This window comes from Amblyomma maculatum, chromosome 3, assembly GCF_055883805.1.
Source record: "Amblyomma maculatum isolate TAMU_Amacu chromosome 3, ASM5588380v1, whole genome shotgun sequence".
Taxonomy (NCBI): Eukaryota; Metazoa; Arthropoda; class Arachnida; order Ixodida; family Ixodidae; genus Amblyomma; species Amblyomma maculatum.
Genome location: NC_139346.1, coordinates 143,289,235 through 143,301,660, shown reverse-complemented (window position 1 = coordinate 143,301,660; position 12,426 = coordinate 143,289,235).

Genomic DNA, 12,426 nt, shown 5'->3' with positions numbered 1-12,426 from the left:
ACTAACTCAAAACTGTACCAGCTTTCAGCTGTCTTAAAACTTGCGCTAAAAAGGCTTTGCTTTTTTGTTGTTGTTTTGTTGTTTTTTTTTTGTCTGTCATGCACCTGCCGTTGGCCCGCACATCTACTAAGCATCGCCACCTTCGCTGCCATTGTCCAACCCGTAAGCGAGGTCGCGGAACCGAGCACACTAATGAAAGCCCGTTATGGACTTCAACTGCAGGTAAAGCCTAATGAGGAAGCGGCCCTTGGTAATGGCAACGGGGCTGAATGAGCAGATTTGATATTATCTTTCAGTCTGAACAGCGCTTCCTATGCTTGAAGCTTCCATGCAACGTTTGTCATGATCTTTGAAGCATGTTCAGAGCCTGCGAACAGAAATGTTGGTGCACATCGTCATGATGCTCTTTATAAGTGCCTGCAAGATTTCTGCTCAAAACCTTCACCACATGTATCTAAGGATTGATACAAGTGCCGTTCTATAACGAGTTCCAGGACATTGCAAGACGTGCATGATTGCAGTGTCCTATACGCATGGACGCTGGGCGAGGTGGTGTCCGCTGTAACCCTCTTGACTGGTTACCTTATACACTTCAATTAAGGCAGACCAACAACAGCCTTCGTCGAACAGATAAAACAATTCTGCAGCAAAATAAACGTGCATACCCACGAGACCACGGTTGGGTTGGCGGATGAGGTTATATAACTGCTAATAAACTTGTACAGGGTGGAACTTCAGTGATAGAATTATGTACTTGTTCGTGCATGAACGCTATAATCCGTGTGTTGAGGCTTTTCTGCTTTGAATGATGGGCGCGCATGCTTAGTGCAACGCGCGAGGGGAGGGGGGGGAAATTTCACTGCAACCGTAAATGTGTTTTGTCCTTGCCAAGAGACATTAATTGAAAATATATACTGCGTAATTATTTCGTATATAATATGTATTCATAAGGTGGGTTTCAGTAAATGCAGAACGAATGTTCGTATTGGTCATCTGTGTTGACAGCCACACGCCAGTATATAACTTCTGGTTGTGAACGTGTGGCTACTGCCGCAATTTCTTCTATTCGAGCTGGAAAACGGGCGTGATATCACTCTTGAGGCTTGAGAAATCGTAGCAGCTAACGCTGACTTAGATCTACTGCTGTTATGCCTTGCTTGTCCGCAGTTTCAGGATCTGATGAGTTTTGGGACAGCAGGACGCTCAGCAGGCCTTGCGTATTTCGGTGTTGTTTTTTGCTGTTCTTCAGACTCGCTCTTTAAAGGCTTCAGTGACGCCATCTGGACGCCTCAGCTGCTTACCTAACTAAAGGCAACTAATGCAGAATACTGGGCGAGTTGTTGATTCATGATTAAACTTGACACCAGCTTACGCACAAGACGAACAAACAGAATAGGAACCGTATTTGTCAAAAGTAACCATGCAGCGTGTTCCGCTTTTCAGACAGGTAGTAGAAACGCTCTCCACATCTGAAGCTCTAACTCGGTGCAAAGTAAAGGCGAGCTACTGTCCTCATTTCTTAACAAGTGGTGATCCTCTGGTAGTAAGCAATGTCTTTGAATGCAAGCGACAAGTGAAACATGCAGCCTTGTTACATTTGGCAAATAGGGTACGTGGGACATTCGCTGGTCGCGTCCAGTGTCCAATGCGTGGGAAAAAAGCCATTGACCAAAACGTTCAGCTGATCGGCTAATGATTCATTTCGCCATCGGACAACCATAAGTCCGTCTAGTGCAGCAGAAGCCAATCTGTGGCCCATTTGTTTAGAACTGGTGCTGATGCTGCTCAAAGTGCTCAAAGTGAGGCACACAGGGATAACGAAGACGACGATGAACCTCCTTTGCAGGCTGCAAAGTTTCTCGAAACTGGGCTTTGGCTACTAGGGGTGCACTGGTGTTTACAGAGCTTCACCAAAGAGCACACCCCTGGGGAAGACGAGCGCCAGGCCTAGGGACGCTTGTACCTATCATTTGAAGAGGTACACAGGACCCGTGATTATACAAGTAAATACATATTCCTCTATATATACAGCCAAGTCTTTCCACACAGCCAATCACCCTTCCTACGTTCAGGTTACAGGTGGAGGGCTACTTGCTCTCTGGGTTTGGGTGTGTAGACAAATTGCAGTAAAGAATACAGTTGTGAAGCCTCTTAAATGCATTGCACAAAAAAATATCTAGCTGAACTATGTCGCAACAAATGCTGTTACAAAACGCAGGGGCCACATTATCGAAAACGTGTGGGCTGCGTGAAAACATACGGTTATTTATTAACTTCTAAATCCATCATCCTATACCTCTCGAATGCTCTGAGGCAATATGTATTGTTTAAAGAAAGGATGTGCATTGGCTGAGGAATGCAAGGAAATACGCTGCACTATTGTCATCGCCCGGAAGAACCCCACAAATTGAAAGCGGTTTTCAGAATATTTTGGCGTTTCCCATAGATTCAACGCCTTTACAGAATATGCTGGCCTGCATTTTCTGAGAGAGGGTGCTAAAATGATTGCACCAAAGATCTAGAAACAGCCGCATGGTCATATATATTTTCGAGATCTACTTATAGAACTTTTTTCTGTGTTATATGATGACATTGTAAGTACAGTTCTTCTTTTAATGACTGTAACTAATTAACTGCAATTGCGCATGACTTCAGTTTGTACAGTTCAACCTGAATTGATATTGTTATGTGGCGACAAGCAAGAGAATGGCACAACATGGTGAGGGGTGAACGATGAATTATTGGCTGGCCTAGCGCGAGGGCTCCTCTCGCGAAACTCCAAATGTTCTGCGTAACACTTCCCAGGGCCACCGAGCGATCGTCCCTATCGCATTGTTGAAGTCGATGGTGACGTTACGGGTAGATGTTTAGGAAAAGATAAAAGAGAATGATACGCTTGTCATTACGATGACGATGACCACGATGATGCTTGGGTGATCCGCCTCCCCTGGAGCTCTTCAATGTTCAGCCATACGCCACCGTAGCATCCATAAGACCGATGGCTCGACGTCGCGTCGGGCAGCTGGGCGGCATGGGGTTGCGTGTTCTTGTCTTTAAGTTTTTCAGATCCGTCGGGTCTTTGCTCTGGTCTGGGTTCTGGTAATTCCTGTGTGCGCCTTGTCTTCAAGACTGGGCTGGGGGGCCGGGCGGCGGTAGTTTGTCGGGTGGCAAGAAGGTCTGGAGCGAAGCTGCGGCGCGTTGACCCAGGGCACTAGGTCGATGGTCGTGGCGTAAGGATGGTGTCGATGCTCCAAGACGAGGATGGGGATGACGTACATAGCATCTGCAACCAAAATGTTACGTGGCGACAAGCAAAAGAACGGCAAAATATGGTGACATTGTGAAGAATGATTTAATGACGTGCCTAGCGCGAGGGCTCCTCTCGTGCCACTGCCGATCATCTTGTTCGTAATAGGCTCAGTTCAGTTCAGTCGTTTTGTCATGTCCGACTCTTCGTTACCATATAAACCATGTCACGCCACGCTTTCCGGTCTCTCACTATCTTCCTAACATCACATAACTTTATCTGCAGCGCCTCAAGGATGCCATCTAACCATCGCGTTCGCTGCCTACCCCTTCTCCGGCAACCCTCAACCTTTCTCAACATCAAATTTTTCTCCAGCGACTCATCTCTTCTCATCAGATGACAAAAGTAGCTGGGCTTTAACTTTAGAATTTGATCCTCTAATGAGCATTCAGGGTTTATGGTGACTCGACTGATTTGATCTTCTGGCAGTACAAGGAACTCTCAAGAGTCTCCGCCAGCACCACAATTCAAACGCGTCAGTTCTTCGGCGGTCAGCCTTCCAATATCGTTGGATAGGCTACCCAACGATATATCACTGAATGGATTTTGCACAAACATGTATTTTATGTCACAGTTAATTGATCACGGAAGTAGGACCTACAATTATTTAAAAATATTTACGGTCGACATACGCTACTCAACGATATTGACTGAATGCCGCAGCTTAAAGTTGAAATTTTCGTAAGCATCCCCTAATATAACAGTATCTATTAAAGGCATATATACCGCTGCCATAGTTCTCGACATAAATTATCCAATGTTACGTGACTTGATGGCACACCATAAGGCTAGGTTTTCGATCACAATTAACTATTACGGTGTAATTATTACGTGGCTTAATGGGGAAAGCGATCAGTCTATGTGCTCAAATATCGTCATTTAGCAGTTCAACGTGGCCCACTGTACTCAGCCAGAGTTGCAGATAGACTAGATAGACAGTCTAAGTTCTATTTGGACCCCAGCTGAGCAAGTTATGTTGACAGAACGAGGCGTTTTCTAGTGGTAGAATAACTAGTGCTATTGATATAAAACGAACAGTTACACATTGCTCTGCCAGACATTCCATTCGGGCGTTTTTTTTAGAATGATCAAATGGTTGCGGTGCATTCGTGCCAAAATGCACAACTATTTGGCGATTACCTAGAGAACATGGCAACCTTAAAGCAACATATGCAAATTTAGAATATAGTGGGGAGTTTGCAATTCGCGATTTATATAGATATTTACGCTAGTAAGGTGTATTAGGTTTGTCCCAAAAGTATCAAGGCCAAGAATCGTTCCAACACGTAATAGGTTGCTTTCTCTAGCTGTCACAACATATTAATATGCTGGAAAACAAACGCTATATGCCAGTACATAAAACGTTCGCAGGGCCACTTCCTGGCAGTAGCGATGAGCACATTACCTCGAAGTGTCCTTTCCGGACAACACAAGCGGCGCAGGAAGGGTGCAAACCAGGACTGGTAGAAATTGAAACCCTCGCGCGATACCACGCCATTCACTCTTTTGCATACTGTGGCTGCACCTGGGGAAAGGCTATCCCGCGCATTGTGCACTTTCGCACCCCCTTCTCCTTCCCCGCGTCGTTTAGCGCAAGAAAAGAAAAAAACTGTGTACAAGCCATGCACTAATGTAGCTCATAGCTTTGAGGATGTGTCCGTTGCTTTTACGTCACTACATTGCGTTCGGAAGCGGGCGAGTCGTTACGGGACAAAGTACTACCGATAAAACGTCGTTGTCATCAGCAGGAAGACCTCTGCTCGCTCTCTGACGGCCGCACAGCCCATGAGAGGGTGATGCCCTGATGGTGATGAGGGGTCCTCTACCACGACAGCCGTTCCCGTAATGGTTGTGGATGGCGCGCGCGGCCTCTCGATGGAATAAAAATGGTGTCAGTCGTACTGGTTTTCCTCCTTTCGTGCTCTCATCGCGACTAAAGTCACACTGCTAGAAGCACCCTGCGAATAGAGAAAATAGATGTGAATGCCGAAAGTGGGGGGTTGCAAGCAGCGCTATCAGCAAAAGGGGAAAAAATACTTCTCGTTCATTTCCGTTGTTATCCCCTCCTCGCAGTTCCCAACAGGCTTCTCTGGAGATTATGATTCTTTGTTATTGATGCACCCATTCTGTACATGTGTACTGCAATAAAAAACACGCACGGTTTGCATGTTCGGGGTGTGTATTCGGATGCGTGCAAGCCTGTCCAATTTTCACCACACATTCTGCTGCATTGTGCTCAAGCAGGTTGCTCCGTTGGCATTAGTGACCTACTGCAAATGCGTCACCCAGTAACTGATGTTTGTCACTTTTACAGGACGTCGGACGCGAGGCGGAAGACTGCTTACCATTTGATGAGTATGCAAGTTATCTCGGCATCCAGACTGGAGACTACTGACTCGACGATAGCTGCCCCTTCCTGAGTGCAGGTGGCGTTGGGAACCTTCGTGCTGTGCACCTATTACTATGGTTGTCGATACGGACTGCGAAGCACAATGGGTCGAATAATAAACGTGACGTTGGGCTGGCTCCTGTACCGACGCTGCAGCAATGTTGCTTGCGTCGGTCTGCGGACTGCGTAATGTCGAAGGTAAGGCTATTTAAACACCAACCAATTATGTGAAAGAATAAATGTCGGTGCGCAATAAACTTTTCCTGGACAAGATAGACAGTTATAATAGCAAGGGTGGTAATATAGACGATGAGGTGGAAAATGACGCAGATGTCAATAAATGAATTGCAAAATTGGCGCAAAGGTATAACCTAATGACGCGTCTTTTGGACTTAAATAATTAGCGTAACCTGGTATTTAAATGTGGCTCTGTTGGCATCAAGGGAGAAGTACGCAGATAATTGGCCGTTATCTACCTGCCAGTTCTCTAATGTTAAGTATTGGAAATGATATCTTATTGAGGCTCTTAAAACTTGCTCGCGCATTTCAGTCTCGGCGTTACCTGCAACGCAGCCGCCTTTTATAAAGTGGCTGCATATTTGCCCTTGAACCTGACCTTATAATTCTCTTGGCGGTCGTTGATCCTCTAGAAGCTACGATACGAGAGTACCGTAGTCAGATATTTTGCACCGTCTTTATTTGAAGGAGCCCAAAGTATCAGAAACCGAGAAATAAAAGATGAACACGCGTCTCTTGTTTATTTTTCTTAATTTTACTTCTCTTCGATTGTAAATCAGTAGCATGTTCTCTTTTACCTGACAGATAATTCTTTTTAAGGCGAAATATTTTCTTGCCGCATGACCGCCGTGACAGGATCCTGTATACAGAAGCTGTGGCCTAAAGGTATCGAAGGATGTGAGGTCGTACCTAGAAAAAAGGCCCCTAGATCTATGGACAAGTTTTGAAATCTAGGGAAACCGTTTGCTTGACCTAAAGACAAACAAGTAGACCAGGGACAATTTGTCTCTATGTAGACCTCCACTATGGCTAATGGAAAAAATACATGTACCCATCAGATCACGGGGCGCCTATGGATGTCCATCTATAATGAGTACAAATATATAATGCCAGAAGACTTACCGGCTTCATTATGGATTCGATGGCATTCTCAAAGTACTAAACAAGCAGAAGCAGCTTATTTTATTTATGATACGTTGCATGTTAAGGGCAATTCAACAAGGGGCCCACAACTATAAGATGTGGTCGAACCGACGTCGGGACGAGCTCCCAGATAGAATCGCAATGCTTTCGCTTTATCGCACATAACGTACTTAGCCGTACTACTAAATGTATTCTTCAACTCGGTAACCAAGGAATCACTTACAATGAATAAACTCCTAAACAGATGATAACATAATGTCCTGAATTCATGTTTATCTGACACAAGATTTAAAAAGTACTCCCTTAAGCTTTTCTTAGCTCTTAACTTCTGACTTCTTTATATTTTTCCGTTCATTTCCTTAAACGCTGTGTTGGCTACTTCCCCAAAAAACTATATTTTTGTGCTATCTCTGAAAACGTATAAAAGAAACTATAACTGAAGGAAGTTCCGTAAATATTTCGTGGCGGGCATTGCGCCCTATAACAACTACTTCATAAAAGTGGTATATATTCAGACTTCTGCCGAATAAACCCTCTGCTTTAAAGCTACCATTTTTAGGGATAAAATATGTGTTTAGATGAAAGACCTACCTATCTGCGCAACAGCAACCCCTGGCCCACCTTAGGCAGGCGAAGGAGTGCATTTTGTCACTCGGCTCGGTCTGCGCACCGTGCAGGTTTGGTATGTGGAGTCAGCCCGAGCACCCTAAGTGCATTCGTCTGCAAACTGAGCCGATAGAAGTGTAGGCGTTATTATAACCCACCTAACTACTATTGTTTCACTCCTTGAACTCACTGTATTGTTAGTAGCGTATGCCTCGCTTTGCGAGCACCAGCTGCAAACTGGGGTTGTTTGTTCTATCCTTTAAAACATTGTGCAGTCAGTAAAATCTGCTATCACCTTTATAATCCCCCATGGCGGTTCATGAGCTCAGTACTGGCAATATCTATCATGCTGCTAGCCTGTCGACCTCCTTGTTTCGATCTGACAGGCAGGAGAATAGTAATTTTACACGCGGCTAGATAAAATGGTAATCCGCCCAACCGTTGTGTTCGCGCCTCGTTCGCGCATAGGAAGGCGCAGTACGGTTTCATAGTGGGACGCAACTTACCTTCTTTCCTCCAACTTGTTCTTGTCTGTGACGCAATCAAGAATACGTACAGTACCATCTAATGTGCCCTAAATATCTCATATTGAAAAAAAAACACATTGGAGATAGAACCAAAAGAGGCCTGTAGGAAAACAAACGAGTAACCCGTTGCTCCAAAGGACTCCACTTGAATCAACAAGAGGTAATATTTTGGTAACACAACTGATCTTGTTCCCTTGCACTGTTTTTGAGGCGTGTAAGTTCCTTTCCCGAGTTTCCCTTGGATAGCAGCGCCGAGCGTCTGAAGTATTGTTGAGCGCAAGTGTAGCCTCCTCGTTCGCCATTTTTTGCTGTGCTTTTCGTGATGACGAATACAATTCGCTGCTGAACCAAATTACTTCCACGCGTAAGCATACTACTGGGAAAGCGACATGCGTATGGAGTCATGCGGGCAGTATACATTAGGAATTAGGCCTTCACCAGTGAGGGCGACGAAGGCACGGACCGATGCTCTCGCTGTGTTCAACAGGGCTAGAGATTTCCCACCGGACAATGGAGGATTCGCAAACAAATTCCTACTGCCTGGTGGAATCTCTACCACCAGGCGTGCAGCGACAGATGGCACAGCAGTACAACCTATTACCCTTTCGTTATGTACAGGAAAATGCAGTATCTGGCGAGCCCATCAGCTAGCTATACCGCACAAGGCATGCAGGAACCACCCATTCGATCAGCGGAAGGCTTATCTCATTCCCCGCTAGCATCTCTGGCACCTTCTACAACGCAGGACCACACATTCGACCTGACGTAATTGGCTGCCTACTCCGCAGCTCGGCAGAATCAACTAGAAGCACTCAGGGACATGCTGAAACCAGAGTTGGTAATTTTCTTCTGCGTGCGTCCGGAAATGGTGGCCCTTTGGTAATTAGCTAGAATACGAAATTCAGAAACCATGGTGGAAAAAGGGCATGAAATTTCTAGATTCCGATAAAGGTAGAGGTAAGAAAACTGGATTTGGTTGACAATCGCAGTGCAGTAGTTAGAGAATTCTATGATAGCAGCTGGTTCCTCCCCTGCACCACTAGTATCAATTCCTTCACTTTCCTTGCCCTCAGTTCCTTTGCTGGTAGAAATATTTATTAAAACACTCTTGTTTACAAACGCTGCAAAGCAAAGAACGACCAGGTGCAAGCCTTAAAAACCTTCCCCCCAAAAATAACTTAACGCTGGACATTTACACAAAACTACACTTGTGTTTGATGCTTAAAAACAGCTAAACAATTACTTATCAACATATGGAAGCGATATGACAACGCCTGATATATACTGCCACACTCTAAAATAAATACATACATACATACATACATACATACATACATACATACATACATACATACATACATACATACATACATACATACATACATACATACATACATACATACATACATACATACATACGTACGTACGTACGTACGTACGTACGTACGTACGTACGTACGTACGTACGTACGTACGTACATACATACATACATACATACATACATACATACATACATACATACATACATACATACATACATACATACATACATACATACATACATACATACATACATACATACATACATACATACATACATACATACATACATACATACATACATACATACATACATACATACATACATACATACATACATACATACATACATGAAAGCGTGGGGCCATAACTACGTCATTTCTTGCTGTTAGGTGTTTTACGCTGGGAGTAGCTTATGCAGCCATAATATTTACCGGGAAATGCACGCGAGGAGAGGAACCAAGCTTTGCATTGTTTTCTGGCACCGTTATCATACAATATGCACTTTGCACTTCACACGATAACTTTGAATGACGTCTCCGTTTCGAAGGTCTTGCGTTTTTTTTTTCTTCACGACAACAACACGGAACTTTATTTCGACGATAGAGGTATACTTACTGCTTCGCTCTAATTATAGTGCTGGAGCTGCTGGCAAAGCACTCCTGCTTTAGTAAGCAACAATAGTGCTGCAATCGACAGAAGCTCGTCTGTCACCTCTTGCAGCAAGAGAGCGTTCAGATTTAGGCTTTCACTTGCCACTATATTCGTGCTTAAAATTCAAATCACTTGTTCGCCGATGCAGGATGTCATGATAGAGAATAAGACATCGTCGATGTCCAAAACGTTGTGCAGAAAAGCTCGAAGAAAGAAAACAATATATAGCAATTTTTTTATTCCATAGGCTTCTCCGTTTCACCAATCACGCCGAAGTGGCTGAGTGCTTTGTTAAATTGAATTTTCTTCAACCGCAAACAGGGGGCGAAAAAAATTCAGAGCACGTCTGCAAGAACTGATTGGCTCCTGGTGAACACTGTGCTTAATAAGATTTTTATCCGGCTAACACTGTTTTTCTCAGTGTGGTTACTCCGTGCAGAGTGAAAGAAAGCACCACTGTAACGATCAGCCTCTTTGAGCCTTAGCCTCCCAGCCCTCTCCGCCCTATAAAATAAAACCTGAACGACGCAGCGATCCTTATATACCTGCCGCTGCAAATATTCTAACTTTCCACACTTACTTGGTCATTACCTATGGAAAATAATCTTCCACATACTTCCAATGCGGACCAAAGATAGTGCTTTGTAGTTGTTCGAATAGAAAACAGTCATGATCTGTAAAATCGGTGAGCAGCCGCCATCTTTACAAAAATAGCTGCACTTGTAGTAACACGCGAACCTCTATCGGTCGTTGTTTTAAAGAAACGAAGCAAAAAAGATTGGCAATGAACCAAAATAAAACTACAGGAGTGTAATATAGTTGTGCTCGTTTTCTTACCTGCAGGCTCTCAAGCGTGGCTTTTAATACGCCGCAGCATCATCCGCTGGTCACGGGCGCCTGCAGCATCAATTACATCGCCCAACAGAAGCAGCCTTTCCGCGCCCCGCCCAGTGGAGTTTTTTCTGAGAAAGCGCACTTCGGTTGTGCAACCCCTCGCTGACACCGCATATTTACGAATGAGGGAGGGTTGTGCTGCCCTCAGCGGTTTCTATCCATCAACGCAGCCTACCCCACCATGGAAAGAAGTGGATTACGTAGTTACGTCACGTAGCCATTTCCCCCCTTTGTGTGCTTCTTTTCGTTTGCCGGTCGCGGTTAGCGCATGCGTGGTTGCAAGCGTTTTTTCCTGTCTTTCATTGGAACCTAATCTGCCAATGAAAACCTACGAAGGTATCTACTCGCGTCCTTTGTAGTCAGCAAATATTTCTTCCGAATTCAAAACAAAATTAGACCATCTTTTTTTGTGCGAACTCGCGTTTGAAAAGATATTATTACGACTTGAGCCTTCCCACACGCCCCACAATAGATTTGCATCGTGATACTTGGCGAAGAGAGTTTGCTTTGGCAAGATGACATCAGCCCAACTATTACCGGAGCCTCAAAAAGGCCTTCTCCCTATGTCTGTAAAGTACCCGTTATATAGTGCTAGAGGCGGCGGCGCTATACCTGCAACTTCCTCATCTAATCCGCCCAAATTTCTGGTGCCCTCAACTACGCATACCTTCTCTTGCAATCTGGTTCGTCACACTCAAAAACTATACCTTGAGTACCTCGCCTTAGTGGCCAGCTCATGCTCTTTTGCTCTTGATTTCGACAATGATCTGGTAAACAAATAGCTCTTCTCCAACACGTTCTGGTCATTGCCTGTCTCTTAAACTCTACTCATCATTTTCCTTCCTAAACTCGTAGCATTGTTATGAAATGCTGCTTATTCCTTTGTGTTCTTGATACGTTTCTACTGAGTTGGCAAGTACTGGTAAAGTAGAACCTGTATATATTTTGCCTCAAGGTGTGCTGGTAAACTCTCCTTCATAACCTTAGCGCCCTCGCTAATTCGCTCCGCTCAATGTTATTCTGCTAGCTATCACAGTTTGATGGTCCCCATTTGTTACCGCTGCCTCTCCCAGACATATGTATTTCCATCCCACTGCCAGTGTCTTGCTAACTATTGCAACTTGCTCGTCCCTTCCGGAAATTCATTTAAGTTATTCTTAGTGTTCTTCTCTGGTTAGGTTTTTCATTCCCTTTCTGCCGCTAGACTATCGGCCCAAAACGCATTTCACGCATAAAACCTAGCCGCGACATCTACGCTGGCGTGACAAGCGTATCTCATGAAAGGCATTATTTATGTCGTCTGTTTCGGTGTCTGCAAGTGATGTCGCCGTGCTATTCTGAGCCTTCCCCTGGGTCCTTCGGTTGGCTCAACCACTATTACTCGGTGCATGACCTCCCGGGGACATTTTTTCTCCCTTTCGTGAAGCAAACTCATTTTATTTCTCGCCTATTTCAAGGCCTGATATGGACACCTTCTCTTGTTACCAGTCGTTTGTGCTTAGGGGTTAACTGCGCGACATCGTCGGAGCTCCTTAATCGCGATTCGTGTGCGTCGCTTCATTTATCT